A 14451-nucleotide genomic window follows, 5' to 3' on the forward strand; every position below is an offset into this window, starting at 1 on the left:
CTTCTTCATCCCTCCAGGATATCACGGGATCCCTGACTGAAGGGGCTGCCCATGAGACCTTCCAGAAATCTTCACATGTCTGCTCAGGTCCTGGCCAGCACCAGCTTGCCAGAGTACCTACGGCTAGCCACTTAACCTTTCCACACCTCGATTTCTCCATCTCTCAAATGGGGATGTGAAAATATGGCACGCCTGCCTGCCTACCCCACAGAGCTGTGGCCGAGATCAAATGAACTGCTAAAAGGTATGTGAAAGTGCTTCGAAACCTATAAGATGTTATGCTTATGCAAATTCAGGGTAATTCATAGAATCACAAAATCACAGACTGTCATGCCTACTAAGGACCCTGAAGCGCTTTCACCATGACATCTGTATTTTCCCGATGGAGCAACAGAGGTCCAGAGAGGTAAAGTAACTCACCAAAAGTCACACAGCTGGTTAACCAGATTCAAGCTTCGGTTTGTCTGATCCAAGCCATTTCTAATCCCTCTGCTTCTCAGGCTGGGGATCTCTGGGGTTCCTGGGAACAAGGCAAAGTGAAAAATGAAGTCAAGAGCCAGAAACGAAGTCAAGATGGTCTCTCCCAAGAGACTTGGGAAGCCACTGATTTTAGCCCAAAGCTTAGAAGCCTTTGAAAATGCCTGGATTTTGCAAACACGATTATGAGACCTCCACTGAGAAGCTCTTCTCGACCTTGTCACTTTAGTCACTCTGACCTTATCTGGGGTTTGTGCTGGCCACCATATTGATGTCAGTCTTCTCCATGGGTTGGGAGATGAGATATGGACATGAAAAATGCTTTGAAAAAACCAAGCATTGTGACTTTCCCTGGCGATCCAGTGGCTGAAAATCTACACTTCCAATGCACGGACTTGGGTTCGATCACTGGTCAGGGAACTAGATCCCACATGCCACAACAAAGACCCAGTGCTGCCAAATAAATCCATATTTTAAAAAAATACAACAACCATCGTTTACACAATGTAAGGGTCTGTTCCGATTTTGAGGTAATGACTCCAGTGTGGGCAACCCTTAGTGAAAGTGTTGAAAGTGTTAGCTGCTCAGTTGTGTCTGATTCTTCGCGGCATTCTCCAGGCATGAATACTGGGTTGCCATTCCCTTCTCCAGGGGATCTTCCCAACCCAGGGCTTGAACCCGGGTCTCCTGCATTGCAGGCATATTCTTTCCCATCTGAGCTACCAGGGAAAACCATGCATGGGAAGCCCTTGGTAGATTTCAAATACCAATGAGCAAACAAAAGAGCTGACACTCAACCATGGGAGATGCAGTGCCTGATTCGACTAGAACCTCAAGACTCCTCCAGGAAACCTCCGATATTCCCAAGCTCTCCAGGCCAATTAACATCAACCTCATAGAGTCTTTTCCTTTAAGGAAAACTGATGGACCTGAGTGCACAGAGTCTTGGCAATTGTTGCCAAGGAGAACCAGCTCTTTCTAGGACACGGCCCAGCATTTTCTCCTCTTCTGATCGATGCCTGCTTCTTCTCTTTTTTTCTTTGCAAAATCTTCAATACAGGCAGCAGAAAGGAGAATTTCACAGACTCAGCACATTCCTATCCCACTTCTCATAAGTTCTAAGTTCGGGCGCCTGATTTTCTCTTGTGACGCGCATCCTATTGGTGAGCACGAGGTACAGTGAGTGGTTTTGAAGGCAGTTCCTTATCATGGAGCGTTATCTGGGCCATCAAAGTACACATTAAGAAAAAAGCAGTTTCAACATCAGACTTGAAGGGGTGACTGTTAAAAGGAAGAGCCGGGACAAAGAGACCACAGCTTTTATCGCACATTATGAGGGCGGCATGCGGTGGGAATACTATATTTTGGGCCTGCTGCTGAGAATGCCTTCATGGCCTTTGAACAGAAAACAATTCGTGCTGTGGAAATTGCCGGTAATTGTCTTTACCTACAGTTTCAGAGGGCGCACACCGGGCCTTGCGGTTGTGGGTGCCGTTTCATGCCGGGGTTCGCGTCCCCGGCTCTGCTTGGCACAAAGCGAGTGGAACAGATCAGGGCCTCAGATCTGCGCACACCTGTGGTTGCAGCGAGGCAAGGATTGCCGCGAGATAAGGCAACAATGGAAAGTTTTCTCACCTGAAAGGTCTGCGGAAGAGCCCCCTGCCCTCCCCCCCAGGCCTGGGTGCCCTGGGGGGAGACTCATCTGCTCCCAGAAATTACAAGTGAGGAGGAAGTCAGTCCCCAGAGCCCGCCTCTCCCACCTAGGAACCCCAACCCCACACTTTTCATTTTCTCCTATGCCTCCCTTTTAAAAGAGCAAACAGAACTTTGAAGATAAGAGACTTTTTTTCTTCAAAAATGATGCATGTTCTAAAGATTGCTCTTGGTTCACAGTGAACCCAGGGTCCCCCCAAGGCATCCCTCAGAGAAAACTGAAGTTGCCAGGGCAGACCTGCTACCAGAGAAAACTGAAGTTGCCGGGGCAGACCTGCTACCAGAGGTCACCCGAAGGTCATCCTCAGAGGTCCTCTGACCCATCCACTCAAGAACTGAGGCAGGAAGTCCAGGCAGCTCTGGCCACCCTTAACCTGGTGAGGGACCAGGTAGGACCACTCAGAGCCAGGAAAGTTGTGCCTGTCCATCCAGGGCCCAGGGCTGGGCTAGGCCCAGAGTAGATAGGGGCTACTAAGAAGGGGCCCTGCAGCCCCCTGGGCTTCAGAGCCCTCTGGGAATCAGGAATTCCCCCCTCACCTGTGATGCCATCAGCATGAGGGAAGGCCTGGGCCTGAGCCAGGCTAGGGTGGGACAAGTGGGAAGGGGTTGACCGCTCGCTCATGGGGTGGGGTTAGATGGGAAGAGAAGAGGGAGAGGTGTTTCAGGGCCCTAAGGACACAGTGAGATGGAGAGAAGGCAGTGAGTGCTGCGTTCAGCTGTCCAACGCCCTGGGTTTGTTTTCTTAGCGGTTTTGTTTTTCATTTGGCGGCATCACGCGGCACACAAGATCTCAGTTCCCCAACTGGGGATTGAACCCATGCCCCTGCAGTGGAATCACAGAGTTCTACCCACTCTGTGGGTAGACTGCCAGGGAATTCCCTCTTAGGCTTTTTTAAAGTTTATTTATTTGACTGCACTGGGTCTTAGTTGTGGCATATGGGATCTAGTTCCCTGACCAGGGATCGATCAAACCCAGGCCCCCTGCATTGGGAGCACAGAGTCTTAGCCACTGGACTACCAGGGAAGTCCCCATCTTAGACTTTTTTATTGTGAAAAATAGCCCACTCAGAAAGTCCATAAAGCATAATCCTGTACAGCTTAGTGAATGACTGGAGAGAACACTCCTGTACCCAGCAAGAACATGGACTGCTGCCTGAAATCCCCTTGCCTCATCCAACCACCAAACTCCTCACTAAAGGTTACCAGTAGCCCAACCTCCAGGGTAACCCCTTCCAACTTTAGTTTTATCCCCAACACCACAGAGTAGTTTTACCTGGTTTGGGACCATGTATGAATGGAGTCCATCGTTTGTATTCTTTCGCCCAACACCATGTGTTTAAGACCTATCCGTGTTGTTGTGAGGAGCTTCGGTTCATTCATCTTCACTGCAGCCAGCTTCCTGGCCTGTTTGCTGCCCTGCCTCTCGGTTTGCAAGAAGCAGGGGCTGGGGGAGGCCCAGAGACCCTGCTCCCCCGAACCAGCCTGGGGCGCCAGGCCTCACACAGGCCGTGGGGCTTTGCCCAGACTCGGTTGTCTCCAGCTGGCTTTGCTCCGTGGGGACATGCGAGTACAAAGACAGCATGCTCCCACACAGCTTCCCCCGCAGAGCTCCACGTGGGGGCATGCCAGAGGCTCCGAGAGCTCAGAGTGGAGGCTCGCCCCAGCCTCAGCACGGACGCCCGGCAAGGGCAGTGATCCATGGCTGCCCTGCCGTCTCTCAAATCCAGCTGGGCCTTGGAAGCAAACAATAAACCCAGGCACATCCCAAATGAGAAGCAGGTGGCTTCCTGGGACCAGATTTCTTAACATTGGTTTACCCCTTCTTCAATGTGGTTCCCATTTGAAGGAGTCTGAGCCTTTGGAGCCTATAACCCATATGAAAAAATGATATAAATTATAGTTCACCATCCCAGCCTGGCTGTTTGGGATGTTGGCATAAACATTAAGGAAGGGCCACCCTGATTATAAGGTAGGGGCCCTGGAGAGAGGTGGGGTGGGCTGGGCAACCCCCCAAGAGTCTCTCTGCTCCCCTCTGGGTGTGGGGAGTAGCCAGTTCACCTCTCCCCAACACCATTGAAAATGAGGCTCAACAGAACCTCGTAAGGCAGGCTCTAAGCAGCGAGAGTGCAAAGAGGCCCCCTCCTGTCTTGTCAAGCCCCTGCCCCCACCACGTGTCTCCCATCATTCCCCATGTTCAGGCCCAGTGAGTTTCCACCTCCCAGCTTTTGCCCACGGCTGTGAGGTTATCCTCTCACCTACCCACAGTTTACCTTCCCAGACCCCGGGAGCTATTCCAATTCCCCATGGGCTATTCATGAGCAATCGGTTCAACAGACCACTGATGTCCTGCCCCCAAATGCCTGCCATTGCTCCCCGCTCCTCTGAACCACACCAATTAGCACTGATTACAGAATGCATGCATTGTTCTTTAACGGTTTCATGTGTGCCCGTCCCAGATTCCCCAGACAGGGAAGCGTGGAGGGAGTGGGGAGGTGGAAATTAGCCAATTCTCTGCTCCTTTTCTCGGCTTCAGTGCTCCCATCTTTGAAAGGAGATGGAGTCAGAGACCTCACAGGCACCCCCTTGCCTGTCTGCCCCCCAAGTACCAGGCCTGGGGCTCTTCAGGAAAGAGAAGTGGTGATGATGATGGAGTGTCCGCTCAGCCTCCACCCTCAGGCCCTCTGCTGCCAGGAAGCCCACTCCCACCAACCCTCAGCTGAGGTCTCATCCCTCGGCCTCCACCCCCAGCCCCACCCCCTGCCACTGAAAGGCGGCACTGGGGCAAACATCCTAAACCACCAAGCGCTTCTAAAAATATGGTGTTTTTGTCAGAGAGCAACCTTCTACTTCCTTCAGACTTTGATCTCCATGCAACCCACGGAGAGAAGACACACAATAACAATTTAAAGCCTTCGTCTTTCCTTGGGGGCTACCTCTCAAGGGCTTTGAATCCCCAACTGGGTGATGGTACCCCCCCTCGATCCTACTGAGCATGCTCAGATCCATCTGCCATTGGCTGGGGGTAGGGGACAGATACATCTGCCCCTTGGGTGAGTCTATGGGCAAGGAGAAAAGTCAGAAAAGACCCAGAGGCTGCCGGGGTACCAACTCGAACCCTACACAGTTTTATAAGGCCCTTTGCTTTCTAAAATCTAGAGAGAAAAATCATGCTACAGGATAAGGTGGAATATTTAAGAGTTCAAGTACAGAAATGGACTGGGGAAAAAGAATGGAGAAGTTAGTGTCAGCTTTGTGTTGGACACTCATTAAATATGTGTTGAACTTTCAGTGAAGGCTGTAGACTGGAGAGATCAGGAAAGTTCTTCCCATTCTTCCCCCAGCCTTGTGGGCTAGGCCCTTGGAAGGATGCTAAGAGACAGGAATGGAGAAGTAAGGGACTTCTTAGCAATGGAACAGCATTGGCAAAGGCTTAGCCACAAACCTAACAAGAGAAGCTTCTAATTCACACCATATTTGGCAGAAAGAGAGCTATGGAAACTCTCCCACTACCTCTGCATGAGCCGTTGCTGCCCTGCCGGAAACACAGGTAGCAAGAATAGGGACAGTGATGAAATGATCATCCATGAGCCCCAGCTGTATGCCAGGCAGCAATTCTAAGCGCTGAATATGCAGGTCCTTACAACAGACCTGCGCTGTCATGATCTGCATTCATTCTTCCTTCAGGGAAACAGCCTCGGAGAGGGCAAGTCCTTCGCCCCCAGTTCAGTTGGAATTGCATTAGGATTGAGGCAGCCCTGCTCGTGATCCATAATGTCTCAGCACAGGCCTATTCTGTGCTTGCTGAGCAAGACCCCAGCCTTCCAGCTCAGACAGGGAACGACTCCACTACCCATTTCTTCAGGGGCCACGCCTTCTCTGCTCACAACCTTATTTAGTCCCACAGCAACTCCAGCAAAATCATGGTGTTCGTTACCAAAACCAGTGAGGAAACTGAGGCTCAGAGCAGTTAGCTCACAATTACTAAGCAGCAGAGTGCGATTTTGAATTCAGATCCATCCAACCCCAGATCCTGAGCCCCTAACTTCTGTGCAGCCTCTCTGGGTCTCACCCTCTGCCTGGGAATTCCAGACTGTGAGTAATTCAAACATGTCTGAAAAAGTCAAGATCACTATAATTTCCTAAAGACTTTAATAGAGGCAGAACCTCTCGCTTCAAAACAAAAAATTTATCAGCAAAACTGCCAAGTGGGTTGTGAGTCACCGTCTTGGCTCTCTGTTCTGGAGAGAGAGCTGTGTGTGGGAGGGCTCCAGGACGGGGGCCAGGCATGGAAGGCCAAGGCTGGGGTCCTGGATTTGCCCCTCACGTGCTGTTAAAACCTAGGGTAACATCTTGATCATTCTGGATCTGTTGCCTCATCTAGAAGATGTGCAGGTTTCTCTGGTTCTAGATATTCCCACTCCTGCCAGTGCCCCCCGCCAACCTCCACTGGCCCCGCACGAGGACAGAAGAAAGATACTATACTTGCAGCATTGCTGCCTAGTTCAGTAAATTTACTTCTGGGGCAAAGGTTACCACAGATCTGCATCCAAGTCTTTCTTGCTTTTGGCCCTTAGCACTTCTCAGTAAAGAAAGCAGAATGCAAAAGAATTGATGTCTTTGAACTGTGGTGCCAGAGAAGACTCTGAAAGTCCCTTGGACAGCAAGGAGATCAAACCAGTCAATCTTAAGGGAGATCAACTCTGAATATTCACTGAAAGGACTGATGCTGAAGCTGAAGCTCCAGTATTTTGGTCATCTGATGCAAACAGGCAACTCATTGGAAAAGACCCTGACGCTGGGAAAGATCAAGGGCAGGAGAAGAGGGCGTCAAAGGATGAGATGGCTGGACAGCATCACTGATGCAATGAATATGAACTTGGGGAAACTCTGGGAGATGGTGAGGGACAGGAAGGCCTGATGTGCTGCAGTTCATGGGGTCGCAAATAGTCGGACATGACTGGGTGACTGAACAACAACAACAACTTCTCAGGAACCAGCAGAGTGGCTGGAGTTTCCTTATGTGGCTAAAAGTTTTGACCAGGGTTTGCCAAAGACACCTGCAGCAAAAGTCTCTTTCAACCTAATGCTCAGTCATCCTGCTAGGGAATAAAGGTGGCTTATGGATTCGTAAACCTACCAGCGATCTGCTGTAGTTGGGAACAGCAGCTGCCCTGGCCTTTGGCAAACTGAATGCACGTGAGACATTGGCACACAGGTGCTCCTCACCTGATAGAACTGGATGTGGCCCTGCAAATTTAGATGTCAATGGAACCCACTCCAAATGCCCCAAAGGATGCCATTTGTTTCCAAGGGTGGGCAAGATCGCTGCCTGTTACCTTTAATCAAGTTGGACTGTCACGTAACAGGGGTACTGAACAGTGATGAGCAAGATGCGCATGGGGACAAGACTGACACACATGCATGTGTGTATGTCCCCAGCACAGACACGGGGGTCCCATGTGAGTGGTGCTCCCAGAGTGTCTCCATGGTAACCTTCTTGTGCATCCAGTGCCCTCACAGGGAGACAGGTCCAGCTGAGCATCCCACCTCAGCCCAAGTCCGACAGACCTATAATTGCCCAGGTAGCTGGTGATGTCTTTTCACAAGGCCCGACCAGATCTTCCAGACAGAAGTGTCTTCAGACCTCCCAGAGCAGACAGCAGGGAACATTCCAGATCTCCCATCAGGGTTCCTCCTATCAGGCTCAAAGCTTGGATCCGGACAGGAGAAAACAGGCCTACATGCAGGGCAGGGGCCAGTACCCACATAGTTCTGGGGGGAGTAGGGATGAGGGCCCTCTTCCCTGCTGCCCAGAGATGACTGAGCCTTTCCTCAAGGGGAGGGGACCCTGGGCACTCCCCTCCAGGGCAGCTTGCTACGTTGGGGAGCTAATAGATTCTGAAGGAAGCCAAGCCTGTGATAACACAGACACCGCACATGGCTGTCCTGTCCTACCTGCATGTAGGTCTATGCACACCTGGCTATGGACTGGCCCTGCCCAGTCCTGCGTGCTTAGGAAGTCACACGACCTTCCCAACAACCGGAAAGTAGAGACCAGTTTAGCCACCCACCCTTGGTTCTTCTTGGACCAATAGGGCCACCACGTCTCAGAATTCCTGGGGTCACCATTCATATGACAGTCCACATAAACAATGCCTTCTAGCGTTGGGCGGGCTAAGCTTGGTGGCCACATGCAGCAACCCTAGATGGAGCCAGGCTGATGGGAGGGCACGACCTGAGGGGAGCCCTCACTGTCCGCAATGCAGGGCAGGGAGTTCACTTCCTGCTTTCCTGGAGACTGCTTCAACCCAGAGTCTGGCCCCAGCCAGTTCCTCCAGGAGCCCAACCCAAGCCATTAGCATGAGACGTGGGGCAAGGAGAGGCCAAGAACCCACGGGCTCTTTCTCTAAAAAGCCGCCGTGTGAATCACAGGCACACTCCTTAGGTCAAGAAGCACTCTAGGGACTTCCCTGATGATCCAGTGGTTAAAACTCTGCACTTCCACTACGCCGGTTTGATCATCCCTGGTTGGGATGCCATGTGGCCAAAAAATAATAATAATAACAAGATCTTCAAACAACACTAGTTAAATCATGTCACTCCCTGGATTAAAATCTTGGTGGACTCTCATTAGAATAAAACCTTAATTCTTAAATTTAAAAAAAAGCACTCCAATAAACTCGTTGTAAGAAGGCTAACAACCCAAAGGAAAAACAGGCAAAGGACACAGAGAAGTAACAAAAACTTAAAAAACAGCTCTTAAACATATGAGAAGATAATAAGAGAAACACAGCTACAACAGGATGCCATCTTTCTCCCATCAGAACAAAAAAGACTGACACATTTTATAACGCTGAGTGTTGGTGAGGCAGTGGAGGGCCTGCACTCTTCTGGGTGGGAACTACCCCAAGGGAACAGTGCTTGGTTATTGCCATCACAGCCACTAATGCACATCCTCTTTCACCCAGCACTTCCACAGCTGCGAAGCAGCCCGCAAATAACTTGCCCATGTGTGAAATGGTGAATGTGCCAGATCATTCACGGCAGCATTGTTTATGACCGCAAATATCCAAAACAACCCAAGTGATGGTCGCAAGGAGACCAATCCATTTGAATATGATTCATTTACATAGTGGAATACTATTCTGCTATTAAAGTAGACAAAGAGCCATCTCTATACTAACACAAAGCAATCTCCAAGATCTATTGTTAGGTGGAAAAAAACCAGAATGCAGGACCATATATTTAATATGCTTTTATGGCAGAAAAAAAATTGCCTACAAATACACTTGTAGGAGTGTTGATTATTTCTGAAAAGATATAAAGGAAAGTGGTGGCAATGGCTATCTCTGGGAAGGGATGGGGGAGGGGAGGAGGTAGAAAGGAGACAACTTTCACTGTGTATCTGCACTTTGTGAAGTTTGTCCTACTACCTATGTAATCTTTTCAAAAGATAAATAAAATAAAATAAAATAAAGCTCCCTTGGAGTGCACATTTTCCATTTCTCAGCCCCTAGGCTGGTCCAAGTGCCACCCTCTCACAGATTTCCCCCAAACTGCTAGCTTCTCTCTGGTCCCATTAGACTCCTGCAGATAACATGGTGAGACCGCCCCTAGGAGCTCAGATGGAGAAATGGGTGGGGAGCTGCCCACTTTCACGGGAAAGAGGCAAGGCCAGAGCTGGAAGTATTATTCTCCTTTTCTTTTCTTCCAGCATTCAGATTTCCACAACTGACTTCTTTCCCCTGCATTTTCTTATTGTGGTAAAAATCGCATAACATAAATTTTACCATATTAAGCATTTTCAAGTGTACAGTTCAGTAGTGTTAAGTGTATTAACATTGTTCTGCAATGGAGTTCTAGACTTTTTCATCTTTCCACACTCAAACTCCATGCCCACGAAAGGCTGATTCCCCTCCCTCCACTCTAGCCCTCTCACCCGCTCTTCTGCCTCCTGCTTCTAAGCATAAAACGTGATCCTTACTGGGAAGATATGCATGCATGCTCAGTTGACCCCATGGACCTTAGCCCACCAGGCTCCTCTGTCCATGGAATTCTCCAGGCAAGAATACTGGAGTAGGTTGCCATTTCCTTCTCCAGAGGATCTTCCTGACCCAGGGATCAAACCCAGGTCTCCTGCACTGCAGGCAGATTCTTTACCACTGACCCACCTAGGGAAGCCCCAAGCTGGGAAGATAACCCAGGGCCAAAACTCCCAGTGGGTCAGGGTACACTCACCTTTCACAGCTCCAGCAACACCATCTTGCCCTCCATACATGCAACACATCATCAAGGTTGACAGCATGGACATTCTGGCTTTCCACTCCCAAAGTTCCATGTCCTTGGACAAGTCTCAGCCTGTTTCCAGCTCAGGAAAATGTCAACTTACTTATAATCACGGTACCTTCCTTTCCATGGGACTGGAAGTCAAGCACACCAGGTGAGTAGCCTGGCTCATGATACAGGCTCAGCAAATGCTAGCTTTAATCAATATCTTAGTCCCAGTTCTCCAGATCCATGAATGCCTGCACCTATCCATCCACCCATCCATCCATCCATCTGTTGCCTGGAACGACACTGCTGGTCTATGAAGGAGACTCTGCCCTGTGTAATGGGGAGGGCTGAGGTCACAGCCTGCCCTGGGCCTGGACATATATTCCTAGAAGAGAGAAATATATGTCCATCTAGGTGATCACAAGTCCTCAGGAAAACCACTGCCCTCAGAAGTTCCTAATCTGTGGGCTCTGGACTTAGATGCAGAACCAGGCAGATGTGGGTATTTTTCCTGAGAAAGGCTTCTACTTTCATCAGATGCTCAAAGGGGCCACAATCCATCACAAGTTCAAAACCCTCCTCCACCTGCTGCCTGGTACCTAACAGCTTCTGATTGCCTTGGTCCACCCTGCATCCTGCTCCTTGTAAGGCGGGCTTTCCGCCAGGCCTACCCATCAAAACACAAGCCCAACAGAGCACAATCAGGCTCTGGACCAGGTAGGAACGGGTCTGGGGTGACTCGTTGGTAGATGGTGCCTAGGTGTGCATGGGGTCAGTCCCCACATCACCTCTTGGTGAATGAGCATATCAATCCCCCGGACCCCGAAAGCTTAAAGTGTGATCCTGATGGGCTTCATACCACTCTTCCAGGCCCTCCAGTTCACCGTTGCTGAAGACGGATGCTGCCAACGGAGCTTGGAAAGAGGTGCAGCAGAGTAGATCTGGAGACGAAGGGGAATATCCACTGTGCAGCTCATGGCTTGGCAAGCGACAAAACAGTGAACCATATGGCCTTGGGTTAAAAAAAAAAACCAAAATTCATACATCCATGAAAAAGAAAGTCTGAAGGAAGAACGTCACAACCTTAAAACGGGGACTTCCCTGGTGGTGCATTGGTTAAGACACCGAGCTTTCACTGCAAGGGACAGGGCCCCATTCCTAGTCAGGGAACCAAGATCCTTCATGCCACATGGCTCAGCCAAAAGCAAATGAACAAACAAACAAAAAAACCTTAAAAGGGGTTAACTCTGGGTACTGGAATTATAGATCATTTTTCTCTCATTTTCTACCATAAACGTGTGTTATATTTTAATTCCATAGTTCTCAACTGGGGATAATTCTGTCCCGAAGGGGACACTCGGCAACATTTGCAGACACTTTCGGTGTCTGGACAGTGGGGGAGGGGTGGGTGGGTGTGTGCTCCTGGCATCTAGAGGGTAGAGGTCAGTGATGTTGCTGAACATCCCACAACACACAGGACAATACTCAACAAAAAAGAACTATCTGGCTGACATATCAATAGTGCCAAGCCTGAAAAACTCTGAGGAAAACATCAGAAATCTCTCTAACAGAGAGACTGGGGTAGGGCGCCATGAGATACTGCAAGATGATTTCACCTGTCGTATGGCTTGAGTGGCAAGCCCTCCTTGTCCATTTCTCCGAGTTTGTGTAGACACCTATGGGCTCCCCAGCAGGCAAGCTGAGGCCTGGTCAAGGAGCCGATAGTCCCCTTCAAGGGAGCTGTAAATTTCCTGGGCCCAAAACATAGCTGGAGGTTCATGGCTCCCAGCTCGTATTCCTATCAGCATCTCCAGTTTCACCTCTTCACAAAGCCCATCCCTGTCTAACAAAAAGACATGGACACATATCAGCACCGTTAGGACCCTTAACATCACTGCAATCAGCAAAACCCCCAAATTCTCAAATATTCCATTCTCAACATTTAAACAATGACATCCAGTTTTCTTCTGGAAGGAAAACCAGTTTGGATTGATTAACAAATACAATCATTATTTAACCTCAGAACTTGGTTTTGAAATTAATTTATGATAAAAGAAAAAGTCCATGCTAAGTAATCTTTAATTATATGTTAAGGGCTCAGAATGGAAAACATTCCAGATCACAAAGGCACAGCCAGGCTCATTAGCTCTGGTTTTGCCTCTAAAGTATCTCTAGGGCAACTTGCTGAGGGTCCAGGCAGAGAAAAAGGCTTTTAAGATCAGAGCTTCACCCAGAACAGCCACAACACAAAACCTTCAATAAATCTCCAGATGATGACATGGTGAGGGAGTGTTTCCAGTGGCAGCTGGGCACAGGCATAGGGAAGCCGCCTCTTTCAGGAACCCACAGCCCCCTTGTGTCACCGGGGAGAGGTCATGCCAGTGACTCAAGGGTGCTTGTTTTCTGCCACTCTACACACCCCCATCTATGGTGAAGGGGCTGCTGGTGAGTCAGTGCCCCTCTGGGTGGTAGGGGGACAGGAGCAGCCGTGTGTGTTTGAAGGTCACAACCATCAAGGAGGTAATTGTCTAATTTCTGTGCAACAGGGGCTCAGGTTCCTGGGGAATTTCCCACTGGTACCCTCTTACTGGTACCCTCATGGGGACAAGTCGGACAGGTCTTGCCAACACAAGGATTTCTTTTATTGGACAGTCTTCTGCCAGCTTCTGACACTGCTCCCCTTTGACCCTCCAATCCTCTGTGCCTGGACAGGTGATGATCCCCTGTGTGGCCCTGACCACCAGCCCCATCTCCATCACATGAAGATCCTTAGCCCTAGGCATCCGAGGCTTCTTGAATTTGCTCAGCCCAACCTCATCCTTGAAACTATCTGCAGCTGCATAAGTAGAGGGTTCAAACCTTGGTGACCATGCCTGAAGGCTCACCCAGACAGACTGAGGCACTGGCAAGGGAGCCAAGTCCAAACGGGCCAAGTCTGGGTCCATAATGAGAGCAATCCAGGCGGGATGCACTGGATTCCAAGTTGGGTTTGAGGGCCTGTGAGTCTGGGGTCTATGTATATTCAGGAGCAGCAAGCAAGCCAGGCTGGATTCCAGACTCAGATCCTACACTATGATGAGCAGGAAGGTGAAACCCTCCAGGGCTGCCCCAGTGGAGATAAAATTCTGAGGCCGAGGAATAATGGAACCTCATGAAGAAAAGGCATGAGAGGGAAAGGAAAGGAGGAGGAGGAGAGAAAGTAAACAGACAGGCAGAAAAGATAGAATTCATTGAAATTTATCAGACCTGAGCCTGGAGTGCTTCAGGCTGAGGCCAGACTCTTAGAACTAGGGCTTTTGGGGAGACTGTAATTTGGACCAGTCAGCATTTGGCTGGGCTTGGTTTAGGGGACTGTTCTGGCTTGCCCTCTGACCACCATAGAATTGCCCCTCGATGGGGTCGGCCCTTTAAGTTCCCAGAAGTTAAAGCCCTCCTATCTCTCAGGGTCCTGAAGACCCACAGGGGTCCCTCTCTCTCCCTTCCTCTCCACTTACCCCACTGGCTTGTCTTCTCATCTGAACTACCTGTTGCAGCCTGCAGAGAGCAGGGTATCATGTCTAGGAAGTTTCCAGGCTTCTGCCAGCTGTTAAACAGCCCTCATACCCCCTCCCTGGAGTCAGCCTTTCCCAACTGCCTCCCTCGCCTCACGAGAAGCCACTGTCCAGGCCCAGGGCTTAGGCCCAGGGGGAGGGGGCTGCCCCATGTCTCCCAGGCCTTGCTGGTACAGCGCAGCTCCTGTGGCCCTGAGCCAATCCAGAAGGCCTTGTGTCCAGCCCTGTGCATGGACCACAGGTGGAGCAAATGGCAGCAGCAGGATGCCTGTTGTTTATTCATGTAGATTTTATGCCCTACCTACTTCTCACAAGGATTTGAGGCCCCTCAGGAAGTACTAAGTGCCCAGGGGTACAGACTCTAGCAGTGCCCCGGCACATTTCTAGGAGAAGGTGGTGTCAGCAAATTTGCCCAAAGCCAAGGCTCTCCCTGGGG

The 14451-nt window shown here is 50.0% G+C and overlaps 1 long non-coding RNA gene across 2 annotated transcripts in view; it reads right to left on the reverse strand.

Moving 5' to 3' along the window:
- Positions 1-12301, reverse strand: part of LOC110146934 (uncharacterized) — a 28906-nt gene extending 16605 nt beyond the window's left edge. For both annotated transcript variants that reach the window (XR_011486844.1, XR_011486845.1), the window contains exons 1-4: positions 12081-12301; positions 11324-11476; positions 10429-10610; positions 421-520 (exon numbers count right to left, since the gene is read on the reverse strand). This is a non-coding gene — a long non-coding RNA (uncharacterized lncRNA). The remainder of the gene's footprint in view (positions 1-420; positions 521-10428; positions 10611-11323; positions 11477-12080) is intronic.
- Positions 12302-14451: the final 2150 nt, after the last annotated feature.

Source organism: Odocoileus virginianus, chromosome 3 (assembly GCF_023699985.2).
Source record: "Odocoileus virginianus isolate 20LAN1187 ecotype Illinois chromosome 3, Ovbor_1.2, whole genome shotgun sequence".
In the NCBI taxonomy this organism is placed as follows: domain Eukaryota; kingdom Metazoa; phylum Chordata; class Mammalia; order Artiodactyla; family Cervidae; genus Odocoileus; species Odocoileus virginianus.